This window comes from Labeo rohita, unplaced genomic scaffold (assembly GCF_022985175.1).
Source record: "Labeo rohita strain BAU-BD-2019 unplaced genomic scaffold, IGBB_LRoh.1.0 scaffold_71, whole genome shotgun sequence".
Taxonomy (NCBI): domain Eukaryota; kingdom Metazoa; phylum Chordata; class Actinopteri; order Cypriniformes; family Cyprinidae; genus Labeo; species Labeo rohita.
The window spans coordinates 649,749-661,766 of record NW_026129645.1 but is presented as its reverse complement, the minus strand read 5'-3'; the positions used below and the strand labels follow the sequence as shown (position 1 = coordinate 661,766).

The following is a 12,018-nucleotide window of genomic DNA, read 5'->3' as shown; positions in this document are numbered from 1 at the left end:
GGACTTTAAATGTAAATATAGGACAGATGTTTAAAGTGAATTAAAAAGCCTTTAATTTAGGCCAGTAATACATCTTAAATAGATGATATTCTGTGAGACATTCACCTGACAATCCTGATTCAGACAATGCTGCAGACACTTCATGTCTGAAATCCCTGTGTTACAGGCAGCAAGAGAAAAGGTGTTTTTAGTGTAGTCTCAGTTAAAGAACAAAAGTATTTAAGCCGGATTAAGTTAGATTCTAAAATAATTGGATGCTAAAATAATTATAGCACTACACATGCACAGGACCTTCAATAATTACTCTCCCTTTCCATTAGAAATGTGCACTGTGTCATTATTAACAAATACTATATCACATAACAAGTTGACATAGATGAGAGAAAATAACCCCTGTAACCACCATGCATTTAGTCATTTTTTTAACAGCAGAGTTCACTGTGTTCCCTTTCTGGCGTTCACTACGACATTACCTTGTATGACATTAAGGGTTCTACCCTAATGGAGCCCAATCACCTCTGAGAGCAGGAAAATGGGCCAGAGTGAAGTTTGTATGTAAAGCCACTCCCCCATACATAAACATAATTAAGATGGTGGCATGCAAACACTCATTTGAATTTCAACAGAAGATTAAAAACAGGTCTTATATATCAGTTTTGTGCAAAATAAAGCACTTCAGTTTAACATTTACTTTCCTGATCAATTATTGACCTCACATAACTTTTTTCTACAATGAACTCACCAATACTTCAAAGTAACTAGTAAGTAATAAGTAAATTTGACTTTGTTTTACAGTATATTGCTGTTTTTCTTGATTTCATGGTTAATTGCTGGCAGCAGGGGTTGCTAGTTTTTATTGTTTTTTCCACAGTTTGCTTGACATAAATTACATGTATGGTTTATCACCATGTTAAAGCAATATCTCAATATCTGTTTGTTTTCCCATCTTTAACCTTTCAAAGCTGCGTAGGCAAACCTACTGGCTGCAGACGTAGCAGAAGCCAATCAGCCCATGTAGAGAACAAAGGGATTGTTAGTAGACTGTATGTAAAGGTCTTATCAGCCAGTGACTGCATGCCTAAACCAATTTGTGACTAGTTTAAAGTGTTCTCTTGTGAACAAAAATAGACTTTATGCTTTTGGCAGATGCTTTTATCTAAAAATGACTTATATAAGCCATTAAACAGGTTATAAATTTGTAATGAAAACAAAAATAATTCCTCTTGTACTTACAGGGTCCAAATATGAGCAGAAGCAGCAGAAAAAAAATAAAGCAACTTTCAGAGGAAAAGACAATGATTCTCAAATCCCAATCAAAGCCATGAACTGAAAACAAAAACAATTATTACAAAATTAATATTTAAAATCAATTAAAACAGTGTTGTCTAATATATATATATATATATATATATATATATATATATTATATATTTTATAACAGTATTAAAAATGTATGTAAAAATTATGTTTAAGTGGTGTGTTCACTTACTTGTTTTTATTATTGCTGCAGCAGAGTTCAATAAAACGAGAACAACTGATCCAAACACATACAAGATCTTTTTTAAGGTGAGGTTTAAATCTGTAACATAGATTAAATAAAATGAAACAACTTGTTAATTTACTTCATAGACATATAACATTTGTAATACAATACATTCATCAATGGCAAAAAGTTGGAATTTGCACAAAAAACAATTGATTGTCCTATAGTACCTATATTTCACTTTCATAAACATGCTTCTATTCAATTATGTGGTCACATGAAAATCGCATTACACATGTGAAAATGATCTAAAGTTCAAAAACTCCAAGAGAAAATCATGTTTTTATTTTCCATTAACATTAATAAATATGTTCTAATAAAAGAAAAAAATAATAATAAAAGACAAAACATGACATAATGTTGAGTTGATTTAATTTGCTCATTAACAGTATGACTAAAGATCTGTCAGAATGAACATTTCGCTTTTAAGACTTTAGGTTTCAACTCTTTCTACTGTCCACAACTGTGGTTTAACCTTTGAAACTGCCATAACATACATAAGGTGGTTTTTAGTCAAGACCCCTGGGGATTAAAAAATTACAAAAATGATTGATGTAGATGATCAATACTGTACCGAGATCTTTATTGACATCAATGTAGATTGTGCTCATCCAAAGCACTTTCTGAAAGATAAACATACAGAGCCATCCTCGCTCATCTGCACACAGAAGAAAACTTTGATCATAAATCCCACCTCACTACATTTGTGTGTCTGTTGTTATCATGACATCTGCAGTGTTTATCAAATTTTGATGACTGACGATCTGAAAATACATTCGTCAGCTGAACATTAGATCACAAATTAAATATACATGTAGTCAGAAATTTGTTACGTTTTTTTACAGTTATTCTTGGTTTTAATAAATAGAACATTAATTACATTGTTAATGTAAAAAATACAAAATAGAAATGTATAGATGCTTATAGATGCAAATAATGTTCATTTATTTGACCTGAAAAAATGTCAGTGTAAATAGAAAATGAATCCACACTGGGTTACAATTAACTTAAATTAAAAATAAAAAGTGGGGACTTTGCATCCTCAGTTTAGAGCGCCACTGCACACCACTGCCTCCTTCATATTCTAAACATAAATTTACAGGTAAGATCTTTGATATTTTTTTACAAGCATATGAGATAATGTATTAATGCTGCAGATATACCTCTTAATCGTGCAGATACAAGTATGCATAAAAAGACCACTGCTGCAATCGTTACAGTCATGAAGATTATCCATGAGATTTTACTGAGTAAATTTGGACCTGAAAAAGATTTGAATGATTTAATAAATTGCTTAAAATAAGTTAACATGGATTTTTAAAACTCTTAGTATTACAAATAAAACATTGAAAACAGAGAAAATATTTCACAGTGAACTGCAAATCATGTGTTGAAAGTCCTGATTCACTATTGTACTGACTTTTGACTGACCCTTAGATTCAGATTAGACAGGCTTGGCCTTTGACACATTCAGATTCAGATGAAAAATGTTTTTAAAATTAAATGTTTTAAGAACCTACAAGTACTGAAACTGTATTGACTCAGTGAACACAGAACTACAGACAGATTAATTCAATCATATACTTACAATTTTTCTCTTTGTTTAGGCCACGCAAACAGGAAAACGACAGAAAACACAACAGTGGGATAAGCATGATGATAGGACTCGCTAAAACAGAACAAAAATATTCATGTATGATTTGAGATTATTAAAAAAGACATTAATCTATTTAAATCTGCAAGTTTAATTTGTATTCTCAGTGTGTGAAGGAACTACCACAGTTAATGCTGTTTTGTTGCTCAGGGGTAAGAGGATTTGATAATGGTTCACCAACCTTGTCTTTCAAGTCCATACGAAAAGATCAGAACGGTGATTTGTAATGAAGGCAGAACAAAATAGCTGAAAACAGCTACATCTTCTACTTTATCCCATATCCATTTACATGTCTCTCTGTGGAATGGATTCTTCTTAAGTCTTATCAATGCTATAAAATTAAAATTAAAAGTAGATTAATCTAAATGATTTCAGTACTATATGAATAACAGTAGCAGTAGGTTTTGAAAATTATAATATTAACTAACTAATCATTTTAAATTCAAGATCAAGATGACAAGCAGCACACCGGACAGGATAATCTATTGAAGTTTTTCTATAAAACCATATGGATAGCAAAATACATTTGAAATACAATATGTAAAATGGCAATGTATTTATGTATTTAAATGTACATATTCCCATACATATGTGCATTAGTGCAAAATGAAAAATCAATTATATAATTTACATCTGCCATTTCCCTCACTAGTTTTAATATGCAAATTAAAAACATATTTTAACATTTTATATGCCTCCCTATTTACACTCTGATTGATGCACATGTAAGGAGTGTAAATCAGCATTATAATTTTTACTCAAAATCCTCCTTTTTCACCAATGTATTAAAAAAAACTGATTCTTTTATTTTGAATGTATTAAATTGTTAAATAATATTATGCTCTCTGACAGATATTTACTATATTTAAGTTTGTCTGGCTGCGTTCCCTCCTCCATTTTCCCTTTTCCTTCTATCTCCCTGTCTCTTATTTTATACATGTATGCGCACATATGTATATTTCGTTATGAGTACAAATGTTCAAGTGGGACATAGTGGGATATAGTGCATTACCCTTCAGTAAACTGTATTCCTAATATGTCCAGAATTTCCTGACCATACTTCCATTTTATAACACAGATATGTGCTGTATAATTCTTACCGGATAAATCACTGCACCACCCCTTGCAATGCGTCTATATAATGTGTTGATGTAATAATAAACTTTGAAGAAGTTTTGTGGACAGGGACTTTTTTGGCCCATGCATTCATAGAGGAACTACACTGTAAAAAAACAAAAACACAATTTGTTGAGTCAGCTTATAATAATTTGTTACCCTGCTGCCTTAAAATTTTAAGTTCAGTCAACTCAAATAAGTGTAGTCAACTTGAAAAGTGAAAACTTAGATATTTGTGTTTGTTAAACTTAAAAGCTGGGTAAGTAACCCAGCTGCCTTAAAATTTTAAGTTGAATCAACTCAAGTTGTCACTTAGTATAACTTAACATTTCAAGTTGAAATAACTTTTTTTGAGCTGACTGAACTTAAATTTTTAATGCAGCCAGGTAACAAATTATTTTAAGTTGACTCAACAAATTGTTTTTTACAGTGTAGAGGGACAGGTCATGACGTGCAACTAGTTGCACATGTGACCATACAGAAAATGCTACTACTGCTACTCTGCCTGCCCCAGATGGCACTTCACCAGTCAGATGTAGGCGCAGCCAAGATAACTTACAGATAACTTACTATTAAAAATCAATCAACATCATACAGTGAGATGTTAAGGCATGCGTGACGCTCAGGATGCGCGACCCATTATGGATTAAAAGAGAAAAATAAAATATAAGGTATGGTGGCATATAGGTAAACAATATGTGCATCAATCAGAGTGTAACCAGTGAGACATCTTGAGGTAGAAAAAAAAAAAAAGCATTTAGTTACAACAAAATGACATTTAAACCATTGACCATTTTGCTTCCCTTTTGGTGCACCTTGGCTTAGAATGCATTCTGGAATTCTCAGTGCATTTTGCTACAATTATCACGCGTTACTAACCATACGCACAAATTACTTCCTTGTTTTAGACAAGCCACCTTAGTCATTTCAATTTAATGAAAAGTTTTGTTTGTCTCAGAGGACCAAACGTCCATGTATACCATTTCAAGAATGACAAACACGTGTGTAAAATATTATGCAAGTAAATCCACTAAATATGCACAAGTCATTGCTATGATTGACAGTAATAACCAAACAAAACATCTGACAAGCAAATGTCAAAAACAGAGCTGTGCATGAAATGATTCAGACTAAATTCAGAGTAACAAAATTACAGCAGTAACAAGTTTGTGTTGGTTGAATATAGGCTATTTAATAGCTTTTACAGTTCAAGATAAAATTTAAAAGATGTTTTTATTAATTAAATCTAAAATATTTCAAATTCACATTGATTCATATTGAATGCATTATTTAATTCTCATACCATTAAAATTTAACTTATTTAAAACTATATATACGTATTCAAATAGTTCACACTTATAGGCTGTTTGAGTCTGAGCTTATTTATTTATTTATTTATTTATTTATGCATTTACTATACCAGAGGTGGTGAACGTCGGTCCTGAAGAGCCGCAGCCCTGCATAGTTTTGCTTCAACCCTAATCAAACGCACCTGAACAAGCTAATCAAGGTCTGAAGTGTTACTAGAAAGCAACAGGCATGTGAGTTTTAATTAGGGTTGGAGCTGAACTCTGCAAGGCTGCGGCTCTCAGGACCGGAGTTCACCACCCCTGTACTATACTATATATGTCAAAGTTTGGACTTTGTTTTCCGTGTTTTCCCTCCAGCCTTAGTTCTCGTATTGTTTAGTTCTCCTGTTCTTGTTTAGTTAACTGATTACTCCTCCACCTGTTCTTAATTATCAGGTGTATTTAAGTTCCTGTTTTCTATGAATTCATTGTCCTGTCTACTTTGTTACTGTGTTGTACATCTGTTTGCCAGCTCCTGAGTTTGTGGTTTCTTTCATTAAAGACTGTTTAAGTTTATTCCTGTGTCTCCTGCGTCCTCCCTACGACGCACCGTGACAGAAGACAGGACCATAAAGATGAACTGGGCTGAGGACTTTCTCCTAGAGATCCGGCGGGGGGAAGATCTTTGGAGTGGTATGTGGAGGAGTTCCTGAGCCTCTTACATCTGGTGAGATGGAGCGATTCCACGATTAACGCTTGCTTCCGGATGGGACTAGATGATGATCGTTTATTTTGCTTTCTGACTCCTGAAGATTACCGCAGACCCGTAGCGGATTTTATTAGTTTTGTCCTTGATCTAACTTTCCTCCCATCTGGAAGCATGTGCAAGCATAAGAACAAGGCAGGAGAGGAGTCTCAAGAGTCTGAACCAATAAAATGAACTACACCTTAAGTTTATGAGCTGGCTTATCATTATGCGGAAGTTCTTAAGAACGCTCTGTGCATATGGTCAATTATGATGAAAAAGGGTTAAAATGTGTTAATTTACATGTTAAAACTAGTATAGGAAATGGAAAGTATAAATTATGTAATTGAATTTTCTTTTTTAATTTTGCACTAAATGTTGCAAATATGTACGGGAACATGTCATTTTAAATACAGAAATATATAGCCATTTTACATATTTCATTTCCATTTCGCATATTACATTTCAAAATTACTTTTGCTACCCATTTGCTTCTGTAATTTTCAGCCTACACTCATGAAAATTCAAAAGTAATTCTGTATGTACATATATACATGAATTTTCATTGGTCATTAATCCAGTCAAATTTGCCACACGTAGGATTCAGTTTACTCCAAAAGCAATTTAATGCTATCAAGGCTAAAATGTGATTTGATATCAATATGACCATTAATATGGGATTTTTTTTTTTTTTTTTTTAATGTGTAAAATAATTATTTGCAAGTTTCACAGCACTTACTCTCTTTGGATTGAAGCAGACAGAAACTTACTGGAGATGATGATAATGATACAGAGAGAAATCGCCAATCCAAACACGAAGTCAGTGATATCGTAATATCCGTAAAAAACTAAAACAGGATAACAGGGAAAAAACATTTAGCAAACCGAATGTTGACTACTTACAGTGGGTACGGAAAGTATTCAGACCCCCTTAAATTTTTCACTCTTTATTATATTGCAGCCATTTGCTAAAATCATTTAAGTTCATTTATTTTCCTCATTAATGTACACACAGCACCCCATATTGACAGAAAAACACAGAATTGTTGACATTTTTGCAGATTTATTAAAAAAGAAAAACTGAAATATCACATGGTCCTAAGTATTCAGACCCTTTGCTCAGTATTTAGTAGAAGCACCCTTTTGATCTAATACAGCCATGAGTCTTTTTGGGAAAGATGCAACAAGTGTTTCACACCTGGATTTGGGGATCCTCTGCCATTCCTCCTTGCAGATCCTCTCCAGTTCTGTCAGGTTGGATGGTAAACGTTGGTGGACAGCCATTTTTAGGTCTCTCCAGAGATGCTCAATTGGGTTTAAGTCAGGGCTCTGGCTGGGCCATTCAAGAACAGTCACGGAGTTGTTGTGAAGCCACTCCTCGTTATTTTAGCTGTGTGCTTAGGGTCATTATCTTGTTGGAAGGTAAACCTTCGGCCCAGTCTGAGGTCCTGAGCACTCTGGAGAAGGTTTTCATCCAGGATATCCCTGTACTTGGCCACATTCATCTTTCCCTCGATTGCAACCAGTCGTCCTGTCCCTGCAGCTGAAAAACACCCCCACAGCATGATGCTGCCACCACCATGCTTCACTGTTGGGACTGTATTGGACAGGTGATGAGCAGTGCCTGGTTTTCTCCACACATACCGCTTAGAATTAAGGCCAAAAAAGTTCTATCTTGGTCTCATCAGACCAGAGAATCTTATTTCTCACCATCTTGGAGTCCTTCAGGTGTTTTTTAGCAAACTCCATGCGGGCTTTCATGTGTCTTGCACTGAGGAGAGGCTTCCGTCGGGCCACTCTGCCATAAAGCCCCGACTGGTGGAGGGCTGCAGTGATGGTTGACTTTCTACAACTTTCTCCCATCTCCCGACTGCATCTCTGGAGCTCAGCGACAGTGATCTTTGGGTTCTTCTTTACCTCTCTCACCAAGGCTCTTCTCCCCCGATAGCTCAGTTTGGCCGGACGGCCAGCTCTAGGAAGGGTTCTGGTCGTCCCAAACGTCTTCCATTTAAGGATTATGGAGGCCGCTGTGCTCTTAGGAACCTTAAGTGCAGCAGAAATGTTTTTGTAACCTCGGCCAGATCAGTGCCTTACCACAATTCTGTCTCTGAGCTCTTCAGGCAGTTCCATGATTTCATGATTCTCATTTGCTCTTGACATGCACTGTGAGCTGTAAGGTCTTATATAGACAGGTGTGTGGCTTTCCTAATCAAGTCCAATCAGTACAATCAAACACAGCTGGACTCAAATGAAGGTGTAGAACCATCTCAAGGATGATCAGAAGAAATGGACAGCACCTGAGTTAAATATATGAGTGTCACAGCAAAGGGTCTGAATACTTAGGACCATGATATTTCAGTTTTTCTTTTTTTAATAAATCTGCAAAAATGTCAACAATTCTGTGTTTTTCTGTCAATATGGGGTGCTGTGTGTACATTAATGAGGAAAATAAATGAACTTAAATGATTTTAGCAAATGGCTGCAATATAATAAAGAGTGAAAAATTTAAGGGGGTCTGAATACTTTCCGTACCCACTGTATATTGAGATGTTAAGTCTTTCAGATGTTAAAGTGCCCCTATTAAGCCACTTTTAAGGTTCCAAATATTGTTTTGGGAGTCTTCTACAATATATGCAAGGTAAAACAATGCTTTCAATATTGCATTTAATATTGCTATTTTTTATTTTATTTTGGTGATTCTCAAAGGATTCTTTAAAGTAGTTCAAAGATTCAGTCTCTCTAACACCCTCCTTTCCGTGAGCCTATTCTGCTCTGATTGGATCTTTCATGAGCAAGCGTTTTGTGAATTTCCCGAGAATAGAGAAGCAGTAGTCAGTAAAATTATGTGTTTGAGGGTGAGTCAAGTTGTTCTTGGCCACCCAATGTAAAACATAGACATGCAGTATGCAGATGTGTTACCCTTGGATTCGAGTAACTGACGACTTGTTTGTGCTGTTCGGAGTCGTGAGACCATAACTTTATTTGCTGTGCATTTCTGGCTTTGCAGATTGTTTGCATTCGAATATAGCTATGTTACACACTGCATGAAAGGGAATATTGGAAATGACATCAAAGTGGCACTTTAAACTGAAATTAGAAGATTAAGCAGCACTGGACACATGTAGACTCTTTCATACAAACATAAATCATGATATATTAGGAATATATACAAGAAATACATGATATACTGATGCTCTGACCTAATGTTGTTAGTTAAAAATTCTAAAAAACATTTACAATACAAGCCAGAACTAAACTGTAAAATAGTTTTTGTTTGTTTTTGTTTTTTTTGTTTGTTTTGTTTTTGGTTGTTGTTATTGCTAAGTTGTTTTTTATTGCTGTTGTTTTGTTTAGCTTTTGTTAGTTTTTTACCAACCTGAATAAAAAATAATTGTGAAAATGACAAATTCTGAAACAACAGCAGCACCTGTATAAAAAAAAAAACAAAACAAAACAAAAAAACATTCAGCTGAATATATCATCTAATCATCTATTAGAACACATCAGTTATATATATGCATGTTTGCATTTTCATTTAGAGCCAATTTATACAATTCTCACATATTACAGTTTTTTTTTTTTTTTTTTTTTTTTTTTCAACTGCTTACACACAAAACCATTACTTGTCACACAATTTCTGAAATCTGACACTCAAACACCAGAACCACACACCAAATCTGCAAAACCGTACACTAATTCTCGGCCTTTGACTCAGTTGTCAATTTCATAGAGCACTTTTTGCAAAACACAACACAAAATTCTCTATGTAACACAAAAATCTAAAAGGAAGTATCTTGAATTCCTTTTTCAAACACAACCAATCAAAATGCCACACTAATTCATCTGTGCCTCACACAAACTCTCTCACTTGCAAACACTCATTGCTTTACCTTACACAAACCAATCATGGCTTTAGAATAGGCTTTGGAATAATCACCTTTTTTAAAATTATGTTTGGTTTCTGTCCAAGTATACGCATGGTTAAAATATACTACAAGTCAAAAGTTTCTGAACAGTAAGATTTTTCATGTTTTTTCTTTATTTTTTTTTTAATTCTATTCTGCACACTGCTTTATAAATGAAACTATAAATAAAAACTGTTTTCTAGTTGTAAAATGGGTAAATTTACAGCTTCATTACTCCTGTCTTAAGTGTCACATGATCCTTCAGAAATCATTCTAATATGCTGATTTGCTGTTCAAGAAACATCTATTATTATTATTATAAATATTTAAAAGAATTGAGTATATATTTTTTCAGGATTCTTTGATGAATCGAAAGATATAAAGATCACCATTAATCTGAAACAAAAAGGTTTTTGTGACATTATACACTATAGCATTGAAAAGTTTGGAGTCAGTTTTTTTTTTTTTTTTTTTTTTTTTCAGAGAAAGACATTATAGAAATAAATACTTTTATTTAGCAAAGATGCTTTATTTGATCACAAGTGATTCTAAAGACATTTAGAATGTTACAAAAGATTTCTATTTCTATTCCTATTACTTTCTATTCATTATAGAAACCTGAATTCTACTCAGCTTCTGGACTTTCTGTTCATCAGAGAAACCTAAATTCTAATCAGCTGTTTTTACCATATGACTGGAGTAATGACGCTAAAAATTCAACTTTGAAAATTTTAAAATACATTAAAATATAAAACAGTTATTTTAAATAGTAGTAATATATATATATATATATATATATATATATATATATATATATATATATATATATATATAATTTTTTTTCTTTTTTTTTTTTTTTTTGCTGTACTTTGGATTAAATAAATGCAGTCTTGTACAATGTACATAGGAGCTCATAAAAGATGAGCTTTAGGTTTTAAATAACTGTGTGTATATGATAGATCCAAAAATATAATATTAAGGCAAATTTGCTTTCAACATATGAACACTGTTTGCTTTTGAGTTGTGTTTGTGATAATTTGAATGCAGTGCTTCATTTTGCAAGAGATATAAGGCATTTTGCATTTTGTGTGTAAGCAGTTGAAAAAAAAAACTGTAATCATACATATTATGTAAATTCCAATCATTATACAAATGCAAAAATTATTTCACTAACAGCAACAAATATATAAATAAAATAATTAAAGTAATCAAACCTGAGATCTTTAAATATGGTGAAACATAAATCAACATCAGAGGCCTCAGAATACAAAGAGCACAGCAAAAAACCGTCTCATACAGAGATTCTGCAACAAGGAGAGAAATATGATCATGACTAAATACAATGAAACACATAGCAAACAGAGTAGATCTGATCCGATCCTAATATTCCACTCCAAACGAACTCCTAGTACAACAGCACAACTTAAAGCTAAACCTGATACTATTGGTGCCTAGAAATCCTTCTTTTTCTAAAAATTGGACATAAAATGCATTTTGTCCTTGGATCTGGATTTTAAACTGGATATGTCTGTGTTTTCCTTTACCCTATTAGTTCATATTTGATGTTCAGAACCGGTATATACAGGTGCATCTCATAAAATAAGAATATCATGAAAAAGTTCTTTTTTTTTTAAATTGTAAATTATTTTAAAAATGGAAACTTTCATATATTCTACATTCATTACATGTAAAGTATTTCTGAAGTTTTTCAGTTTTAATTTTGATGATTTGACCGTACATCTCATGAAAGTCAAAAATCCAAAATC

At 33.2% G+C, this 12,018-nt stretch overlaps 2 long non-coding RNA genes across 2 annotated transcripts; both read right to left on the bottom strand.

The window, feature by feature from the left end:
* Nucleotides 1-753: 753 nt before the first annotated feature.
* Nucleotides 754-2,204, bottom strand: LOC127161670 (uncharacterized). The gene is made up of 3 exons (XR_007827135.1): nucleotides 2,118-2,204; nucleotides 1,490-1,579; nucleotides 754-1,326 (listed from the first exon to the last, which is right to left on the bottom strand). It is a non-coding gene; the product is annotated as an uncharacterized LOC127161670 (long non-coding RNA).
* Nucleotides 2,205-2,730: 526 nt separating this feature from the next.
* On the bottom strand, nucleotides 2,731-3,522 carry LOC127161672 (uncharacterized). The gene is made up of 3 exons (XR_007827137.1): nucleotides 3,379-3,522; nucleotides 3,132-3,212; nucleotides 2,731-2,805 (listed from the first exon to the last, which is right to left on the bottom strand). It is a non-coding gene; the product is annotated as an uncharacterized LOC127161672 (long non-coding RNA).
* Nucleotides 3,523-12,018: the final 8,496 nt, after the last annotated feature.